Source organism: Malaya genurostris, chromosome 1, assembly GCF_030247185.1.
Source record: "Malaya genurostris strain Urasoe2022 chromosome 1, Malgen_1.1, whole genome shotgun sequence".
Lineage (NCBI taxonomy): Eukaryota > Metazoa > Arthropoda > Insecta > Diptera > Culicidae > Malaya > Malaya genurostris.
This window is the reverse complement of record NC_080570.1, coordinates 114,596,269-114,618,388: the sequence shown is the minus strand read 5'-3', so window position 1 is coordinate 114,618,388 and position 22,120 is coordinate 114,596,269. Positions and strand designations below refer to the sequence as shown.

Sequence of the window (22,120 nt, the reverse complement as noted above, 5' to 3'; positions counted from 1 at the left end):
ATTAGGATAAGAATATTATGTAAAAGTGATGCTACGGCGAAGAAAAACTTATGTAAACTGCCTTAAGAAATAAACGTATTTATGAAAAAAAAAAAAAAAGGATAGCAAATACAATTGTTCGAGGCAGCGAGGTCGGACAGCAGGTCAACGATGAGGCGTAGCCAAATGACCATTATGCTAAATAACCATTATGCCAAATGTCGTTATGCCAAACGGCTTCATGCCAAACGTGGTAGCCCCCTTTTCCTCTACAGGAACTTGTCTGAAAGGCAACGACTTTAACGATATTTATACCCCGGATTACTCATTTTCAAAAACTAAGAAAATCTGTTCAAAAACTTTTAAGGTTTACCATCGCCTTCCTTACCGTATGCCCCGAAAAATAAGCATCTCGGAACCAAAAAATTATGTAAAATTCGTTGTTGATGGTGGTGCTGTCTTCAAACGAAAGGAATGATTGTGCGAAAAAATTGCCCACTCAAGTGCCACTAGTTCACTTCAGCCCCGAAGTGGATCCCCTAAAAATAAATTTTAACCATTGATGGCTTTCATTGTTTGCACGGTGTGATGAATGACGGAGAATATCCACGCATAACATCAAATTGGTTTACGAATGGATGGGAAAGATCCTAATCCGATGGAACGGATGGCTTTTGTAAGCAATTTGTTTGGAAGAGGAATAATTAAATTTGAGGCATCACGTGACGCGAACGAAAATGAAATTGATTTTTAATGTTGGATTATGACACAAATTTGGTCGAAGCATTTACACGACGGGTAAATGAACAGTAAATGTATCAAAGTAAATCTGAAACGGATGTAAAAGCTGACGGTTTGATCACAAACCAAAGATTTTCAAATGTTATGATTCCGGATCCAAACGGTTAGTTTATGGGGAAGCTTGACCACTTAAATTCCCCCGAACAGAAATTTGCTTATAATGAATGTTTTGACCAAGGCTTTCGATGGTTTTCGCAGTTGGAAATCGGGATCCAGTATAACTGAAGAGAATCAACTTCCTATTACATCGACACTTATATTAACACTCACCTCTCTCTAACTTCAGAACTGGACGCCGGATTTAAACAAAATTCAATGGCAGTCTATTAGGCAATAAAATGTTTCATTTGAATTTAAGTTTGTAAATATCGGCTAAATCGTTTCAGAGAAAATTGATTGCAAATTTTGTTCATATTATGTACTTATCAACCTGTAATACCGGAACCGGAAATAAATATTCAGTAGCACCACGAGTTATTATTCAAATCTAACCTATTGTAAATCGGCCCAGTCTTCTTCGAGATGATCAAAATATCGCTATATCGCTTGTTTACGTTTATTTTCTTCAAATCTTGACTAAACACATATAGAAAAATTTTTTTTATCTGTAATATTTCGCTGGTGCTCTTTCTGCAAACGGATTACAAGCTGAAAGCCCAGCCTATTCAGGAAATGCCTCTGGATGCGTATATCGGTCCACTATATATGGAAACGGAAATGACTCAAACCTTCAAGCCTTTTGCAAACAACAATTTTCCTTTCGTGGATACTTACTGTGTCATTGTCTTTCTTATCTTCACTGTTGGTAGTGAGCAAGTGCGAATGAAAAGACATAAACATTAACTTTGAAATGTATTGAGATGTGTTTCGAAATATTAAAAATGAAAACTTAATTTATATTTATTTTGTAATTGATATTTCAGTTATCATGACTGGTTTACCTTTCATCCATTATCTTGAACCAATTCGAATGTTTACATGAACCTCACTTGAAGGCCGCTCTCTCATTGAATTGTAAGAGATATTTTGTTACTTCAAGAGATAAACTGACGGTGGTTCGGTAGAAAAAGAAACGAATGAATGACGGGATGATGCCCATTCGGTGCGACTGCGAAGGTCGTGTGTTAGAATGTGAAGTTTACTGCAGTAGAGTGCTCGTCAGTATGTGCACACATTCGATATCAATTGAAGTGAATTGAGTTTTACAGCACTTGGAATTTTATTTAATATTTATTTTGAGGAAATGTGTGTGGGACGCATTTCGCACCTAATCGTATTCGAAGTTTGCAACACTCTCTCAGATATCAATAAAACTTCCTGGATATGTGCATCAGAGCTGAAAACTGACACATATTTTCAATGGAAGAATACAGTCCAACAGCCTCATCTTGGTTTTGCATCTTCGTCTCTTACTTAAACAAAAATGAGTATAAATGCCAGTGTCACTCGTTTCCCTACGGCTAAACGAAACTCAATTATCATTTACATAGAAGTTCAGTCGTATTCCAATTCCAATTCCAATTCTTTCTTCAATATATTGAAAATCTGGCTATAAATAGAATCTAAAATATGATATATCAAACTTATTATACTCAAGAATCTCTTTCCAACCGAAACAAGCATTAACAAGTAAAAGTAATTGTGTATCGTTTTCTGTCATTATCGATTCTCGAAGCTTCGGTTAAATTTCGATACGGCACAGTACACGATTTACACTGAATACCGAAAATGACTAAAAAGGTAAACGGAAGAAAGAACTTGGACATAAATCTAGGTCTCAAAATTTGCAAGCAGAGTTTAGAGTAACATTTGTTTTTTCGCCATTGTCGTCTATTTTGAGTAAATAAAAATGCTTATTTCTAGCCCTGATGTGAACTTTGTCTCAAAAAGCAGCTTTGCATGTTGAGTTTTACCAATATTGATTTATTTTTCGGTTTATTTTTTACCAATATCAAACTAACTAGAGATCGTGAGATGAGAAAGAATATGAAAATTGTTAAGAGCAATTCCACGCCAAATCGTCCAGAATTAGCAAAATTCTGGCCCGACCCCGTTGGATATACATGTGACTTTACATGTGTGATTTTTCACAGGTCTTGAGATTTTTTTTCAAAATCTTCCAAATTTTCGTGATATCAACAATAGAATTTTTTTTCAATATTCTCAGTTTTTTTACGATTTTTTAAGTTTTATATCACAAGAAACGTCCAGTTACAAGGAAACTAATGAATGTTTTAGAAAGTTGGAGAGATGAAAATAAAAAATTTCCTGACTTTTTAACTTTTCAACAATTTTCGAAAAACGATGTTTTTTAGGAATAAATGTTTTTGTAGGAATAAAAATTATCTTACTTTTTTTTTCAAAATATCTCGTAAACTGCTGCTCGCATCGTCTTGATGTCAAAGAATAATCTATTCAAAATTTTATGAGGATTACAAAAATTATAAATATAACGATAGAGAACCCAGACTAATTTAAAAAAGGGCATATTCTCATGAAATATCAATTTTCTAGATCTAGTTCCTCATATATCTCGAAACAGACTTCATTTAGAACGTAGATTTCTATGAGTTTTTTCATTGAACGTATTTTCGAGAATAATATTTCATTACTCAGATACATTTATGTCTATAAAAACATTGTTTATTGAAAATTGTTAAAAAGTTTTTTCTCGGGAACCGTTTTTATTTATCATCTCTCCAACTTTCTAAAACATTCATTAGCTTTCTTGTAACTTGAAGTAATTTGTGATGTAAAATTCAAAAAATAATTGTACGTACGGTAAAATAATTAAAAATTTTGAAAATAAATTTTATTTTTGATTTCAAGAGAAATCGGAAGATTTTTTTTCAGTGTATATTTTTTTAAAGAAAGTGTAATTGATTACCTACAACTTCTTCTTAAACAAATTTTGTGTAGAAGCTATAGATTTCCAGTTATAATTGTTTGATAATAATGTGGTTAAAAAAACATTCGCCATTTTCATAAATTAGTTTTGAGTAAAAAATCAGTGAAAAATACTTCATTTGCTATAACGAACACACATGCAAAGTTTCATGCAAATCGAAGGGAGTCGTGCCAACAGTCAGCCGATTCCGCAGGGCATGGCTGTAGAGCCATTGTACTCGTAAATGTGAAAGACGTGGAAAGTTTGAAGACGCCGAGCTGCAAAAAAAAGTCAATGATGGTGATATTTCTAGTCACAAGCGAATGGTAGAAGCGTTAAATGTTACACAACAAACAATTTTTCGTCGTTCAAAAACTATGGGTAAAATCCAAAAGTGTGTAAAATGGGTGCCACATGAATTGAATGAAAGACACATGTGAAATTTTGCTTGTGATACAAAAGAAAATAAGTTTTGCATCGAATTGTTATTGGAATTGTTTTGCACGAATTTTTATACGAAAAAATCGAGAATTTGGTGACCGATTTCTTCACAATACGAACATTTCTATTGATTCATAATTCCTCAAAAATGTGGGTAAAAATGTGTAGAATTTACTTATTTTCCATGCAGAATTTATTTATTTTCCATTCAAAATAAGTGTTTCATTTTAATAAAAACAAAACACTAACTTCATATCGCTAACTATATATCTAGTATTTTATAATTAGGGTTATTGTACCAATAGCGAACTATTCGACAATTAGTCAACGAAATGTTGTACAATCGAAAACAATATTTTCAGTTCGGTTTTACGAAGTAATTCCTCTGAAAAAGTAGTTTGACAACTGTGTTCAAGGAATTTAAGCGTCATCTTGTTGTATCCAAGTTTTGTAAGCACAACAAGTTTACGCTGAGATACGCTCTTTTTAAGCGGAGTATACGTACCGCGTAAAAAAAATCTGCACAAAAAAAACGTGTAAAAAATAGTGTAACTTTGGAAATTCGCGTTGAAAAACTGCGTAACTTCGGAAATCCGCTTAGAAAAACCGCTAAACTAAAGAAAATTTTCTTTTGATTTCAAATATTTTACAAGGTTTTTCATTGAAAAATTGGGTTACGTGGATTGCTCTGCTTTTGCATATTCGAGCAGAAATTTAATATTCTGACGGTGTTTTATTGCCATTTCTGCTCGAAAGTGCAAAACCAGAGCAATCCATGCCACCAGTGTTTTTCAATGAAAAACACCATTAGAAATGCACGAAACGTCGAGATCCTATGTAATCTGAACAAAACATTTTTTTAAAAAAATCGAAAATTTCCCAAGTGTCAGAGAGTGGACATAATTAAATTTTTGGGATAACACCAGATCTCGAAGTTTCATGCATTTTTAAGAAAAATCAAAAAATTTGGGAATTCGAGTAAAAAAGTACTTAACTTCGAAAATTTGAGTAAAAAACCGCATAAGAAAACGAGAAAAAAAATCTCAGTATAGTTAGCTAGCTCAGATCTTAGCTTTAAAATCATTCGCCTTCCGTGTTAGGAAAACTTCCCAACTCAATAAGAGGGATTGAGAATCGAACCCAGATGTGGCGTGAAAGAGGATAGTCTTCCTATCAAGCTATTGCCGCACCGAATTCAAAATTGTGGATTTTCGTTATTATGAGGTTTTCATGCAAATTTTGAAGATTTTTCACTTTTTTAAATTTACGCTGATTATTATGCACCGCGTAATCACCACAACAAAACGTATGTGTATAACGCCCTTAGACTGTCAAACTCGTTATTCTAGAATAGGACAACTAGATGGATAGATGGGTAGATCGCCTGCGCAATACAGAAATATCCTTTCCCCTGTTTATGCGAATCCTTCGCTCCCTTCGTGCAACATAATGACAACGGCGGAGCACGTGGAACGGAGCGACACTGGAGATACTGGTTGTTTTTGTTGTTATGTTATATCGGAACAACGAAGGGTGACGACTGGGTGAAATGAGATTGGAAACCCTCGAAGTGTCCTCGGGCTCTGTTTTCGGTGTTTTGACACAAGCACAAAATAAAAACAAAAACGTTCGGAGCAGGCGCACTACTGGAATACGGAAAATGTACGGACAGTATCAAGGATCACCGTCTGGACCGGTCAGATCGGATTCGTAGTTCGCCTACTGCGAGTGAAAATGTCAATAGTTTCGGTTGCGTGGTGAAAGCTATTTCAGTGGTAGAAATTCATGTAAATTCAATTAAACTCTCGATCTCAACGATTGGTTGTGCATCAAACCGGATAATCGAAAAAGTTATCGTGATTCTTACAACGTCGTACCAACTTGCAGACACCAGTGCCAAATATGGCGTCCGCCATTGGTGTAGTTTGAGGTTGATAATCGGTGCAGAAAATGAATAATTTCAAGTGAAAATGTAATATTATGTCACAAGCTTGCTTATAGGGTGACCTTTTGATGGTTGTTCCTTTGCTCCGAGAACTTTCCCAATTCTAGTATTATTTCGCTTATTGTGCTACTGCTGTGCTATGATGACAGTCAGCTGTCGCGACAACAATATCGATTTTTTACTCCTTATGGACTGCGAAAACAATGTTTACCAGTAAACTTCACAGTTGCAAAAAAATCACAGTTTCAATATGAATGGAGAAACAAATCTTTCGTACGTCAAAAAGGGAAAGTAGTTTTCTACTGTTCGCGGCGGAGGTACTTAACATGAAGAAACCGCATAAAAGCTTGTATTAGAAGAACGTTCTCGAGGCGTTCGACTGACCTACTTACATATACTGCATGAGTACCGAAAAGGCTCATTAAATCAGCAAAGCTTCTGTGGTGAACATGAACAACGTGTCAAAACAAATACGCCAAAAGTCACGGGGAAACGTGTGGTGAATTCGTACTGGTAAAAATTGCCAATCATTCCCGTCATGAATCAGTTTACCTCGAGGCTATTTTTTTCTGCATATCAGAGTCCAACTTTGATAGTGGGTGATTTCTTGATCGAGACTAGTAGCCAACAGCTGACGGAAGTGCAAAGTTAACCAAAGCTAGGTTGCGTCACAATGTAAGCCAGCGTGCACCGTCACTGGCTAGCCATATCTTATCTAGAGCACAATTTTGACAGCTTGTTGAAACAAAGCCATAAATATTTAAATGTCTATATATCGTACAGATAGGCGCGTGGTAATACATGCCATTGACTAAAATGAGATTTTGATTTATGATAAAATCTACGCCTACGCCTCAATTCTTAGCTTTAGTTTTCTATATAACTTTGGAAGGAAAATGTATTGCAAAGCTACAGGAAATTAATTAATTCATTCCACATTCTTAGCATGAATGTCAATTGAATGAAAAAAGTATACAATATAACGGAAAATATCTTATTTGAGATATCTTGTTTCTATATAAATAGCTGAGTAATGCGACTTTTACTTACCACTGGATTATATTTATTTTAACAAGCAATTACTCATAATCAATATACAACAAATAGAATCTGAGCTAGCATACCGTATGTAAATTTAAAAACACAAAGAGGTTGGTAAATATTGAACTCCATCACGGCCGTTACTCAAACTTTCGAGCACAGATGGTTCCGGCTCGAAAAATATTAAAACTTCTGGTGATGAGATCATACTTCTTGTATATTGTTTAGTTAACCAAAACTGATTTGAGTATCTCATTTGGATATTTTATACCATGCTCACATAAGCACTGATTATACTTTATATCAGAGATTATGTCACGTCATGTTTAAAACATTTTAGTTGAATTTAAGTCAATGCTCAATAATGTTATCTTGCATTTCAAATAAATCCAAACCCTAAATTGTTAATATTTATTCCCACAATTACAATCTCAAATAAGTGATTTTATTCCCACACAGAAAAAAAATGAAATATACAGGTGACATAATTCTACAAAGATACGATTCATAACAAATTAACTTGTCAAATGACGCAGCATTACATTCAATTCTGATTTTACAGGCTCCTAGTGTAGTTTGCATTATTTATTAAGAAGATATGTGCTTCTGTGGCTCAGTCGATTAAATGCGGTGCTTTGTGATCTGATGGTTTTTGATTCAAATCGACTGTTGCTATCAATCTTTTGTTTTTTGTTTCATTCGATTTCAAGCCATGTAATTTTCGAATCACACAATCTTCAATATAAATTTGGGTGAAATACGACGCTCCATTTATGTGCATCTTATAAGATGTAAAATCACAGATTTTTTCGAACATGACAATTCGCTATGGTGACATGACATATGTTTTCTGTCCGTATTATTCCAAACCTACTTGTGACTTGTCGAAATAATATGTTAGAAATTATAATATATCATTCGAGTGTTTGAGAGCTACTATTAGAAAAAAAAATTATCAATCTGATAGTAATTAGTTGATCAAAACTAGTATAATGGGAATAATAACGATATCGGGTTGTTGACATAGGACTACAAAACTGAATATAAAAACCGTCAGCCACTGTAAGCGCCGTTGGAAAATTAGTATTGATTCAAGCTAGTTTAGTTTTTATTAATATTTCCCTTTGTGGAACTGAACAAGGTCAGGTAAAAAATATTCAGTTATGTTTGAAAAATACAACTTGTACATTGTTTAATGGAATCATGTTTGTTAAATTTTACTCAAAACAACTATCGATATGTCTAATGCATTCAGTAATAGCCGTTCAACCGAGAAGGTTGTGTATAACGCTGGTTGGTTTACACGCGTTAAATACGACAACGGTTGAACTACAGGTAGAAACCTGTTGGCAGCAGCCGTTAAAACGTATAGTCGTGCTGCATAAGAGAGCCCTAGTGCTGGGCCAAGCTGGTGAAGGAAACAACAAAGGGCGTTTCCCAAACTCTACCCAGGCCGCAATATACAGCCACAAGTGCTGAGCAGGAGAGTGCAAAGGCACATCGAAGAGGAAGAGTGCAAAGGCACATAGAAGCAGGAGAGTGCAAAGGCACACCGGTGCGAAGGCACTTCGGTGCAGAAGCATATCGGTGCGGAGCACTAGGAAGAAGGAGACAAGACAACTCGGTCTTTCCACTGCCATACAACACGCAGGTATACACCGGTGACCTGCGCTGGTTACAGCTGGCGAAGACGAAAGCAAATCGGAATTCGAGTGGTGCTGGTTGTCAGGTAGCAGTAGCATCACATCATATTCTATCGCTACAGTGAGCTTCAGCATTGTATCAACGTCCAGATACATCCAACAAGAACATCTAGAGCAACGAGGATCTACACGGCAGTGCAACGGAGATAGACAACAATTTCAAGGTAGAAGTTTTTTCTTTTCCTTTTGATTGAGTACTGTGTAGTGTTGGTTTCAAATTTTATTTTAAAGTTTAGTTAAAAATTTTAATGTAATGGATGAATCCATGGACGTAAATCCTAGCATGAATCCGATACCCCCACGAACGAAAAAATATCAGGAGAGCTCTTCTGGGCCTTGGATAGTCTTTTTTAGACGTATATCAAAGCCATTAAACATTTTTCAAATTAATAAAGGTTTGACATCACGATACTCTTCAATCAAAGAGATCATAAAAGTAAATAACGATAAAATTCGTGTTGTGGTAAATAATTTGAAACACGCGAATGATATTGTCTCTTCGGAACATTTCAATAAAGAGTATAAAGTTTACATACCCTCCAAAGATGCCGAAATTGACGGTGTTGTTACCGAAGCGAGTCTTTCGGTAGATGATTTACCCAAGCATGGTGTTGGTCGTTTCAAGAACTCTATGCTTGAGGGTGTGAAAATACTGGAGTGCAAACAACTGTACTCAGTAGTTCATGAAGAGGAAAAAAAAGTTTATCGCCCATCAGACTCGTTTCGAGTGACATTTGCCGGGTCTGCGTTGCCGTCCCATGTCTATGTCGATAAAATTCGCCTCCCTGTTCGGCTTTTTGTTCCAAATGTAATGAATTGTACGAACTGCAAAAAATTCGGCCACACAGCTACTTACTGTAGTAATAAACCAAAATGTATTAAGTGTGAAGGGCCTCATAAAGATAATGATTGCAACAAGGAAATTGAAAAATGTATTTATTGTGGGAATAGTCCTCATGATGATATTTCAGTATGCACTGCATTTAAAGTGCACAAAGACAAAATTAAGCTTTCTTTAAAAGCACGGTCTAAGCGCACATATGCAGAAATGCTTAAAACGGTCATTGATGTCCACCCTTTGGAAACCGAAAACGGGTTTTCAAATCTAGAGGAACCAGAGGACTCTGACTCTGACGAAAATAGTGAAGGTAATTCGTTTATCACTACCCAAGGGTCAGTTAAGAGAAAGAAGTCTTCCTCCAAATTACCAAAAAAGACACCTAAAATTTCATCTTCAAAAAAAGATCCCCGTGTTAAACAAAAAAAGTCAAAACCAAAGACTGTGCCTCCTGGTTTGTCAAATTCACAAACCAATCCAGGATCTAGTACAGAAAAAGATAATAATCCAGTGGGCTCCATTTCACTGCCACCAACAGGATTACTGAAGTTTTCGGAAATTGTTGAATGGATTTTCTCAGCATTCAATATATCTGAACCCTTAAAGACCCTCATAATGGCATTCCTTCCAATAGCTAGAACCTTTTTGAAGCAGTTATCAGCTCAATGGCCAATTGTCTCAGGTTTTGTATCTTTTGATGGATAATTTATCACCCGTCGCAAATGATACAATCACTGTCCTGCAGTGGAATTGTCGAAGCATCATGCCAAAACTTGATTCATTTAAAATATTATTGCATAGTCAAAAATGTGATGTATTTGCTTTATGCGAAACATGGCTTACTTCAAACATAGCTTTAAATTTTAATGATTTTAACATTATACGTCTCGATAGAGACTCTCCGTATGGTGGAGTGCTTTTGGGAATTAAGAAATGCTATTCCTTTTATAGATTAAACATCCCTTCAACTTCTAGTATAGAAGTTGTTGCTTGCCAAATAAACATTAAAGGCAAAGATATTTGCATAGCTTCGGTTTATATTCCTCCAAAAGCACAAGTTGGACAGCAACAGCTTAATGAAATGGTTGAAGCCCTTCCTGCACCACGATTGATTCTGGGGGATTTAAATTCGCACGGTATTATGTGGGGTTCCGTTTACAATGATAGCAGATCATCTTTAATACAAAACAATTGTGACAATTTTAGCATGACGGTATTAAATATGGGTAGCATGACACGGATCCCAAGACCTCCGGCACGCCCAAGTGCATTAGATCTATCTCTTTGCTCAACATCAATTCGACTAGATTGCACCTGGAAAATACAACCTGATTTACACGGTAGCGATCATTTACCAATCATCATCTCAATTAGCAGTAGCAATTGCATTGCTACTTCCGCTAGTATTCCATATGATTTGACAAAAAATATCGACTGGATTAAATACCAAAGTAGTATCTCTAGTATTTTGAATTCAATGGAAGAGCTCCCTCCACTTGAAGAATATGACTTCCTCATTTGTTCGATTCTGGAGGCAGCAGAACAATCCCAAACTAAACGCTTTCCTGGGCCAACGACTAACAGAAGGCCTCCCAACCCCTGGTGGGACAAAGAGTGCTCAGAGGCTAAACTCGCAAAACAAAATGCTTGCAAGACGTTTCTAAAACGGGGAGGAGGAACTCCTCAGAATTTTGAAAAACTTATGGTTTTAGAAACCAAGTACAAGAGCATACTTCGAGCCAAAAAATGTAGCTATTGGAGACATTTTGTCGAAGGTTTGTCAAGAGATACCTCAATGAGCACTCTTTGGAACACGGCCAGACGAATGAGGAATCGTACCGTGGGCAATGAGAGTGATGAATACTCGAACCGATGGATATTTGACTTTGCTAGGAAAGTTTGCCCAGATTCTGTTCCTACGCAGAGCATTATACGGGAATCTCCTCCAAATAATGGTTTTATTAATAACCCATTTTCAATGATGGAATTTTCTATAGCACTCTTGTCTTGTAACAATAACGCTCCAGGGTTGGACAGAATTAAATTCAACTTGGTGAAGAATCTGCCCAACCTCGCAAAAAGACGTTTGTTGGAATTGTTCAACAAGTTTCTTGAGCAAAATATTGTTCCACCTGACTGGAGACAAGTGAAAGTTATCGCCATTCAAAAACCGGGGAAACCAGCTTCCAATCACAACTCATATAGACCCATTGCGATGTTGTCCTGCATCAGAAAATTGTTCGAAAAAATTATTCTACGACGTCTCGACACTTGGGTCGAGACGAACGGTTTGTTGTCAGATACTCAGTTTGGCTTCCGTAGAAATAAAGGGACGAATGATTGCCTTGCATTACTTTCGTCTGACATCCAAATTGCCTTCGCTCAAAAGCAACAAATGGCATCTGTATTTTTAGACATTAAAGGAGCATTTGATTCAGTTTCCATTGATGTTCTTTCAGACAAGCTTCACCAAAATGGACTCCCAGCGGTTATAAATAATTATTTGCACAACCTTTTGTCAGAGAAACACATGCATTTTTCACATGGCGATTTGGCAACACTCAGAAATAGTTACATGGGTCTCCCGCAAGGCTCATGCCTCAGTCCGCTCCTCTATAATTTTTACGTAAATGACATTGACAGCTGTCTAGTAACCCCATGTACACTAAGACAATTGGCAGATGATGGCGTGGTTTCAGTTACTGGACCCAAAGCTATTGATCTGCATAAACCATTGCAAGATACCTTAGATAACTTGTCCGATTGGGCTGTTCATCTTGGTATCGAATTCTCTGCGGAGAAAACAGAGTTAGTCGTCTTTTCAAGAAAGCATGATCCCGCGCAGCTTCAGCTCCATATGATGGGAAGAATGATCCAACAGGTTTTAACTTTTAAATACCTCGGGGTGTGGTTCGATTCCAAATGCACGTGGGGAGGACACATTAGGTTTCTGATAACAAAATGCCAACAAAGAGTAAATTTTCTTCGAACAATAACAGGATCTTGGTGGGGTGCTCATCCGGAAGATCTAATAAAATTGTATCAGACAACGATACTTTCAGTGATGGAATATGGATGCGTTTGCTTTCGTTCCGCTGCAAACTCTCATATTATCAAACTGGAGCGAATTCAGTATCGTTGTTTGCGAATTGCTTTAGGGTGCATGCATTCGACACATACAATGAGTCTTGAAGTTCTGGCGGGAGTTCTTCCATTAAAAGATCGATTTTGGGAGCTTTCATCACGCCTGCTAATAAGATGTGAGGTGCTGAATCCCATGGTAATTAATAATTTCGAACGACTAGTCGAGCTTCGATCTCAAACAAAATTCATGACAGTATATTTTAACCATATGTCACAGGAAATCAACCCTTCAAGATATATTCCTATCCGTGTCAGCCTCCTAAATGTCCCTGACTCAACTTTATTTTTCGATACATCCATGCAGCGCGAAGTGCGTGGAATCCCGGATCATCTACGTTCGACGGAAATCCCAAAAATATTTTCAAGTAAGTTCAGGCATATTGACTCTGAGAAAATGTTTTACACGGACGGATGGCGAATTGAAGAAGCGACAGGGTTTGGTATGTTCAACAATAATGTTTCGGCCTCATTTAGGCTTCAAGAACCTGCATCTGTTTATATAGCAGAGCTAGCAGCAGTTCAATATAGTTTGAGTGTAATCGTCACATTAATTCCAAACCATTATTTCCTCTTCACAGATAGTCTGAGTGCAATTGAAGCCATTCGCTCAAACATGACTGGCAAGACTGAACCGTTTTTCCTGGGCAAAATAAAACAGTGCCTGAACGACATATTGAACAATAATTATCTAATCACTATAGTCTGGGTCCCGGCTCATTGCTCCATTCCTGGCAATGAAAGAGCCGATATTTTAGCCAAACGTGGTGCTATTGAGGGTGAAATTTATGAGAGACCAATTGCTTTCAACGAATTCTATAGCTCGTCTCGCCAAAGAACACTTGCCAGCTGGCAAGCTTCTTGGGATAAAGATGATCTGGGTCGGTGGATGCACTCAATTATTCCGAAAATATCGACAAAGGCATGGTTCAGGGGACTGGATGTGAGTAGAGATTTCATTCGTGTGATGTCTAGACTCATGTCCAATCACTACACGTTAGATGCACATCTCCTTCGAATTGGGCTCTCCGAGACTAATCATTGTGCTTGTGGCGAAGGTTATCGAGATATTGATCATGTCGTTTGGACATGCGTGGAGTATCGTGATGTCAGATCTCAACTAATAAATTCTTTGCGTACCCAAGGTAGACTATCCAATATCCCAGTTCGAGACATTCTTGCTTGTCGTGACCTTTCATACATGAAACTTATTTATCATTTCATAAAGAAAACTGGAGTTTCAATTTAATAAAGGCCCCTTTCAAGACTTAGTTCTGATCCCAGCTGCGTCCATGAGTTCAATCAATAGCTAAATTAGAATGAAAATAATGTAATGATACAAACAAACTCGAAACAGTTTATGAAATTATTAACAAAATGTCTGAAAATAACAGCTTATTTTATAATTTATAGAAGTTAATCGTTTGGTTCAAATAATATTTCCGAGTAGATTTCATAATTAATGACGAGTTACCTAAGATGATATTTAAGTAATAAGAGAATATGTTTTAATAAATGCAAAACGTTGTGACTATGTTAGAATTAAATTAGGATAAGAATATTATGTAAAAGTGATGCTACGGCGAAGAAAAACTTATGTAAACTGCCTTAAGAAATAAACGTATTTATGAAAAAAAAATGTCTAATGCCACTATCTAAGTTTTTACACACTCTGAAATATTGATCAAACGTTATTTTAATCGAGTACAGAAAGTTATATTAGACGCAAAAGAGGATCACATATAGATAAACAAAAGCTCTGCAGATAAAAAAATTTCTTATTGGCATTTCCAACACACCGCCTTCACAAATTGAGGACTCTCTTTGATTACTTCCTCCTCCGATTTTTGTGAAGTTTTCAGAAGTATTGTAAGTTTTCATTGCTAAAGAGAATTTAAACGCAAAGAGAAAACTCTCAAATCTAGTCTTTAGGAGAGACCGGGGCTAAGCCGGACACATTTTGGAAATTGAAAAAAGCATCTATCACAACTAGGTTTTTACCCCAGTTATCTACACCGTAACTTCAGCTACAATTCCCAATTTGTGTTCTGGAAAAATATTTATTAGTTTCCGTGAAAAGTCGCGATGAAGTGACCAACCCAAAATCCATATTTTTAGAAACTGCGGGACGAGCTCGGATCGGTCGGATCGGTCTAGTGCGGATAGACCTTAAACCGAACTATAAACTTTCACACGAAGATGAAGAACAAATATAGTTGGGCACTAAATATTAAGATAACTAAATGAGCTCAAGAGAAATGAAACCATTTCCGAGTGGATTGTCTGTTGGTTTCAACCATGCATGAGACATAATGGGAAACAAATGTCTCGAAACTTGGCGCTCAGCAATACCAAATAATTGATGTTGAAACTGACTTTAGAGTTTTCATTGAAAACTATTTGATTGTTTATAAAAACGTTTTACTTAAAAGTATAGTAAATCTACTTTTAATAAGTGAGAAATAGAATAAAAATCTAGATATCAATATATAGATATGTTTCAAGAATCCGTTAAGAATTTCAAATCGAAAATTATGGGTCCGGTTGAGCCCAACTTTATTGTTGGGTTTAGCCCCGCACAGACGGTTCATTTTCTAGGCGTAATAATAATCTTAGATTCAGCACGAAATGAATATTTGAAAGTACTAATCAGATCGTCATTACTATGCACAGATATCAAATATACCCAAAAAATCAGAAAATTTAAAACAAATCAGTAAATAAAGTCTGTAACTTGCTTGCTGCTAGCAGGTGCGAATGTATGAATTCAAATGCACCTTTTACCAGCCAAGCAGATGTGTGCTTCTGTAGCTCAGTCGATTAACAGACGTAGTTTGCGATCTAATGATTCTCGGTTCAAGTCGCGGCGAACGCTATCAAGATTCATTTATTTTTTGTTTCAATAAATCTCATGGCATTCAATTTAAGACACAATATTGAATGTTCTTCAACGTAAATTTGCGTGAATTGAGACGCTCCATTTACTTGCACCTAATAATATGTAAAATCACAGGGTTTTTCTGAAGTGTGCAACGTCCGTCTATCACATGAAAGCGCGTTTACAAAGTGAATGGATCGAAATAAGGTATAGTCCCGATCTCCCCTACAACAACACGTAACTATAAACGAAGAATTTTTATTGATAGTTCTAGCAAACATGGCAGTTAACTACATTTGACGGATATTTTTTTCACGAATTTTACTCACATGATGTTTACCACAAAAATGATTACTTATCTGGGTTTCATCAACAGTTGTCAAAACAGAACTCTGATTCCGTAGAACATTTGCCCCTGTGAAACCATTAAAACATTCACATCAGCGTGACTTGCTGTAATTTTACTTTGCGCAAGAAGTTAATTCATATGTTTTTCTATGGCCAACCTTCAATTATTTACAACAAGCTACATCTACAGCTACAGCTGCAAAGTCACTCATCTTCTGAAGTTGTAGCTTTGCAGGCGTAACGTCATTCGCACGCGGAGTTGGTCTAATTACATACTGCTTGACAGACGTTCGTCTCGTATTCGGAGATATTTACTTTGCTACATGGTATTCGATAAAAAAATAGATGAAGGTTGGTTTAGCAATATATAAAAAAATGGTTCAAACTTTTCTTGTTCTACTTTTCTTACCTTAAAAAATTTTTGTGAATTTTTGTTGGGGATAAGAGAAAATAATTCCAGTCTCAATATTTTAACAACAGTGCTGCCTTTACCAAAGTGAATAGAGATGCATTGGTTTGAATGCATTAATGTTTGAAGCTGTAATTTCAAATTTTCGAGTGCAAAAATTTATTCTAATACGTAGAAATATGCCAGATTCGATAGTCCAACAGTCTCTAAAATTGTCTAAACTTACGAACAGTAACGTCACAGAAACTATCCCAAGCAGTGCTGATTGCTCTCCAATAATTTTCATGACACAACATTATATACAGCAGTTAAAGCTGATTGCGTTTAATTATCTGCGCTGAATCATATATAAAGCGTGATACAAATGGTGTGTATGCGATTCTGAAAAAAATTCGTATTCAGCACAGAGATGATAAACGAATACTAGGAATAAGAAATCAGTTTTCTTTCCCCATTTCAAACGCAATATCATCCGCATCCAAATAAGTAAAGAAGAGAATGTGGCTTAATAGGGTGGCGCATCAGACGAACCAGTGAATATGCTAAATTATTTGAATAATTGAATGTATTTGATCAGTGTCAATTATTACACAAGTGAAAAGAATACCATGCATTTTTATCCATTGCGTTTGCCAAACAGAATATATTTCGTAGCAATTGGTTTTATAATTACACTTTAAGTTAGGGCGTTTATAAGTATCTTTGCTATTTTATGCCTTTCTATACCCGCTTTGAATTATAATTTTACTTTGAGAAGCAACTCGTTCGTAATCCGGGGCAAAATATTGATTTTCTGGGAATTGAAGTCAAAACAGTAGATAAGATATGAGCGTTCACTTGATAGTATTTATTAGCTTTTCCTGGTCAGGTACGCCCTGAAGGCCAACAATACATTCACTGGTTTTCTGCATCCAAAGCTGGACTCTTTGCATAGATTTCCAATCCAAAACCACAGTCTTTCGATGCTATTAGAAATTTTGAAGAAATTTCGTAATAAGCGAAACACAAAGTGAATAAAAAGAATCTCTTATTTGCAGATTCTCAACATAAAAATATCAATAACATAAAAATATCAATTGCTAGGTCTTAACGATGGCTGATTGAATGAAGCTGTATTGCCCACATTGGTTTCTAATTGTTGGTTCCGGAAGTATAAACCCAAAGAGTCCGAAGTGGAACTCACATCGAATTCACAAAGATAACTTGTAAACTACTAATAAATTTTAATCCAACATACGATTCCGGAATTAAGGTGAATCTGGAAAATTAGAAATTTTGCGTGATAGAACTTATACACGACACCTTATGCATAAATTAGTCATATTGCTAAAAATTCATTATTGTTCTATAAATAACAGAGAAATTTTTAATATATTTAAATATGTTCACCGACACGGAATATAAAAACTACCTATAACTTGACCTCTTGCTATTTTATTTTGAGTTCCTTTGAATCTTGACCCTGAGATTGATTCAACCTGAGATTGACTTAATACGACTCAACTGTAGAGTAAATATAACTCATCTTAAAGTTTTTTTTGCACAGGCCTTACGAAAACTACCTAGAGCCACTTTACCTAAAATTAGATTATTGAACGGAACCCCCAAATTGGGTGGAATGTACTTAAAATTACGTTTTTTTGTTCCGTGCACCATACTGTTGATAAGCAGTGATCCTATAACTAGAAATCAGCGAATACATTGACCTGTCAATGCATGTTTACAATTGCCTTGTTGCTCGCTGTTCTTCATCATTAGTTGGGAATATTGATACCAACTAGTGATGTTTGAAATAAACGTGAAATAATACACAAATGCTTATATTATATTATATTATACAGTTTTCTCACTGAACTTAAACGAAAATGATGGATACTCTTCATAAGCAAACAAAACCAAACATTGAAAAAGTTACTCGAACACAAAAACAAATGCAAGCGGTGCTAGAATCTCTGTTATATATATATTTGTTATGTTATGTATATTCCATTGAGCTTTACAATTTCGAAGATAATTATTTTCTCTTTTTCTACCGCAGCTTACTGAGCGGCAAGGTTAGCATTCTATGAAACATATGGTGATATGCTGCCATTTTGTGTTGGTGGGAGTGATTAGGCATTCGAAATACGTATCTGTGATGTAACGTTTTTTTTATGTATTTTCAAAGTGTTGTTGTGTATAGTGACGTGATGTGTATTGTATACAATAATATGAACATATTATTGTAATGAAATTATTGTACTAAACGCTCAAGTAATTATTACTTCGTGACTAAACGATCTGTTTTTAAATCTAAAATATTGTCCATTTTCCAAAATTTGGATATGTTCCAGTTTACCAGGAAATGACAGCAAAACCACCTCATTTCCACACAAATGTTATTCATTTTTGGCCGAAGTTCAGTAAATAAGACGTTCCACCGAAATATCGGTAGATCTTTTTTCGAATCCCAGCATAAATAATACAGATTACACGCTTGAAATAAAATACCCATATATGTGTATTATTTGAATTATTTCCGACAAAATTGGAACTTGTTAAGGACCGGATAGGGTCTAACACTTCTGAAAAATTATTTTTTTCCTATATAAAAGGTGATTTTTTTGAGGTTAGGATTTTCATGCATTAGTATTTGCTCAGATTTTTTGAGGTTATGATTTTCATGCATTATTATTTGCTCAGTATGCTCTGACATTTCATCATGAAGCCGAACGATCTGCCACAACGTCGAATTTTCAGTGAATGGGCCCTAGAAAAGTTGGCAGAAAATCCGCTTTTTTATCGACAAATTTTGTTCAGCGATGAGGCTCATTTCTGGTTGAATGGCTACGTAAATAAGCAAAATTGCCGCATTTGGAGTGAAGAGCAACCAGAAGCCGTTCAAGAACTGCCCATGCATCCCGAAAAATGCACTGTTTGGTGTGGTTTGTACGCTGGTGGAATCATTGGACCGTATTTTTTCAAAGATGCTGTTGGACGCAACGTTACAGTGAATGGCGATCGCTATCGTTCGATGCTAACAAACTTTTTGTTGCCAAAAATGGAAGAACTGAACTTGGTTGACATGTGGTTTCAACAAGATGGCGCTACATGCCACACAGCTCGCGATTCTATGGCCATTTTGAGGGAAAACTTCGGAGAACAATTCATCTCAAGAAATGGACCGGTAAGTTGGCCACCAAGATCATGCGATTTGACGCCTTTAGACTATTTTTTGTGGGGCTACGTCAAGTCTAAAGTCTACAGAAATAAGCCAGTAACTATTCCAGCTTTGGAAGACAACATTTCCGAAGAAATTCGGGCTATTCCGGCCGAAATGCTCGAAAAAGTTGCCCAAAATTGGACTTTCCGAATGGACACCCTAAGACGCAGCCGCGGTCAACATTTAAATGAAATCATCTTCAAAAAGTAAATGTCATGTACCAATCTAACGTTTAAAATAAAGAACCGATGAGATTTTGCAAATTTTATGCGTTTTATTGTTTAAAAAAGTTCTCAAGCTCTTAAAAAACCACCCGTTATTTTCTAGCAGTAACACATTTTAAGAATATTCTGTGAAATTTTCAAGCCTATCGGAAAAAAACACTGGATGTTATGACCTTTGCTTATCTCATACTGCGAAAAAGCAAGAGCTCGGGGCGCAGACCCAAGAGTTCTGCTAGGATTGACTTGAAAATTTGACGAAACATTGTTGAAATGTTTTGTTATGACAAAATACAACGAAAAAATATTTTTTATCGAAAGTGTTAAACTCTACGCGCTCCCCAGAGAAATAAATTGTTTCTAACGATTTTATAGTCAATAAAATTTAAATGCGTTTTTCTCGAGAGCAGGTTTTGAAAGTCTTTGTCCATCGTCATTCGAAAACTGCTTCATAAATTTTTTTCAGTTTTGCACACTCTTTCTACACATAAAATACCAGACCTCAACGTTTTCATTTTCGTTTTTTGTTATTTTGGGATGGTTTTATAGCTACAAAATGGCGGATTTCTTCGAGAAAAATCGCAAAAATCAAACAAAAACGTTAGGGTTTAGAAGAACATATACTATAACTATACTGATTTGAATTGTAGACTTCTGATTAGCTTGGGCTGATATACAGTGAACACCGCAAGTCATGATTTCTAAGAAACAATCATTAAAAATACTTCTTATTTATCAAATTACGGAATGTCGTTTGAATGATTTTTCGTATTATTTAAAACATTTGAATTTATTTTGTAGATAGATAGCTCTAATTTTTTTTCAAAAATGATGATTTCACGTGTGCTATATAATCAGTTTCCGACATTTAGGGTCTATCCGCACTTGGCCGATCACACCGACCCGACATTCGTTTTTTCCCTCTTCGGCTTTGACCGAGCTACCAACGTGTGCATGTATTGGTAGGTCGGAACCGACCAACAATTTGAATCGTTGGCAAATATATTTCCTCTCCGAATAAAAACAAGTTTTTCCCAAGTTATCTATACCGTTGTGCAGATTCAATCTTCAGCTACAATCCTCAACTTGTGATTTAGCAAAATATGCATTGGTTTCCGTAAAAAGTCGCGATGAAGTGACCAGCCTAAAATTAACAAATTTTAGAAGCTGTGGGGTTAAACAGGAAACTCTATGGGGCGAAACCGGACATTTCTTGGAAATTAAAAAAAAAACACCTGTTACACGTTGGTTTGTACCCATTCCTTTGAAGCATTTAGTCTTTCTGCTTCAACAGACTTCGCAGCCGATTCTTGGTGTACAGAATATAGCATGGCTAGTACTATGATCCTACCGACACCAAGAATCCATCCTTGTAAGGCCAGCGCCCTATGCATTGAACCGCCAACCCAGCAACTTTTAGCGCAAAAATAGGACAAGCTAAAATTTTTAATTTGTGACTTGGAAAAACAAGTCTCCATGACTAACCTAATTGGGGCTAAACCGGACTTTAAAATTTCGCACAAAAATAAAGAACGAAAGAAATGAAACCGTGCTTTAATGGATTGAATGTTGGTTTCAACCTTGCGTGGGACAAGAATATAGGTATTGTCTCGAAACTTCTTCCTGTAGTACCAAATTATTGATGTTGAAACTGACTTTAAAGTCGTTCCTGAAGCCTATTCGATTGCTTTGCTACATATCATTATATGTTTTGATTTGATTTGTGGTAAATCTAGTGTTAATAAGTGATAAAAAATAGAATTGAAATATAGATATCAATATTTAGGTATGTTTCAACAATCCGCTAATAATTTCAAGTAAAAAATTATATGTCCGATTGAGCTCCACTTTTTTTGTCCGGTTTAGCCCCGCACAGACAATTCATCTTCGAGACACAATAACAATTTTATTTTCCACGTAATCGAAAGCATTTAACAATCATTGGATTCAACACGGAATAAACATATCAAAGAACTAACCAGACTGTCACTACAATGCACAAAAATCGAATAAAAGGGAGAGTGTTCGATTACCGGCACCCTTTTCTTTTTAGCTCATAACTTCTAACTTAGTGCACATTATGCGGACATCTATACATCAATGGAAAGCTAAAGTCCCTGGCTAACAACTGATTAAGAAACTAAGTTGAATCATTTGATTGAAAAAAAAATGTTATCAATTTAATAAAGCGATAAATTTTGGCCATTTTAAAAAAGGTGTTCGGTTACCGGCACCCCAAGAAATTTCTCTAAAAATTGAAAAATATAAGTAAAGACTGCAGCTATT

The 22,120-nt window shown here is 35.9% G+C and overlaps 1 protein-coding gene across 8 annotated transcripts in view; it reads left to right on the top strand.

Moving 5' to 3' along the window:
* Window positions 1-22,120, top strand: part of LOC131425442 (uncharacterized) — a 273,110-nt gene that overhangs the window by 120,902 nt on the left and 130,088 nt on the right. For 2 of the 8 annotated variants that reach the window (XM_058587375.1, XM_058587376.1), the window contains exon 1: window positions 5,710-6,080. The exons of 2 other annotated variants lie outside the window; for them this stretch is intronic. The gene's annotated coding sequence lies outside the window, so the exon portion shown is untranslated. Of the gene's footprint in view, window positions 1-5,709; window positions 6,081-6,146; window positions 6,371-8,757; window positions 8,962-22,120 lie in introns of those variants that run through there. 4 more of the 8 variants (XM_058587379.1, XM_058587380.1, XM_058587383.1 and 1 more) reach the window with 4 other exon arrangements.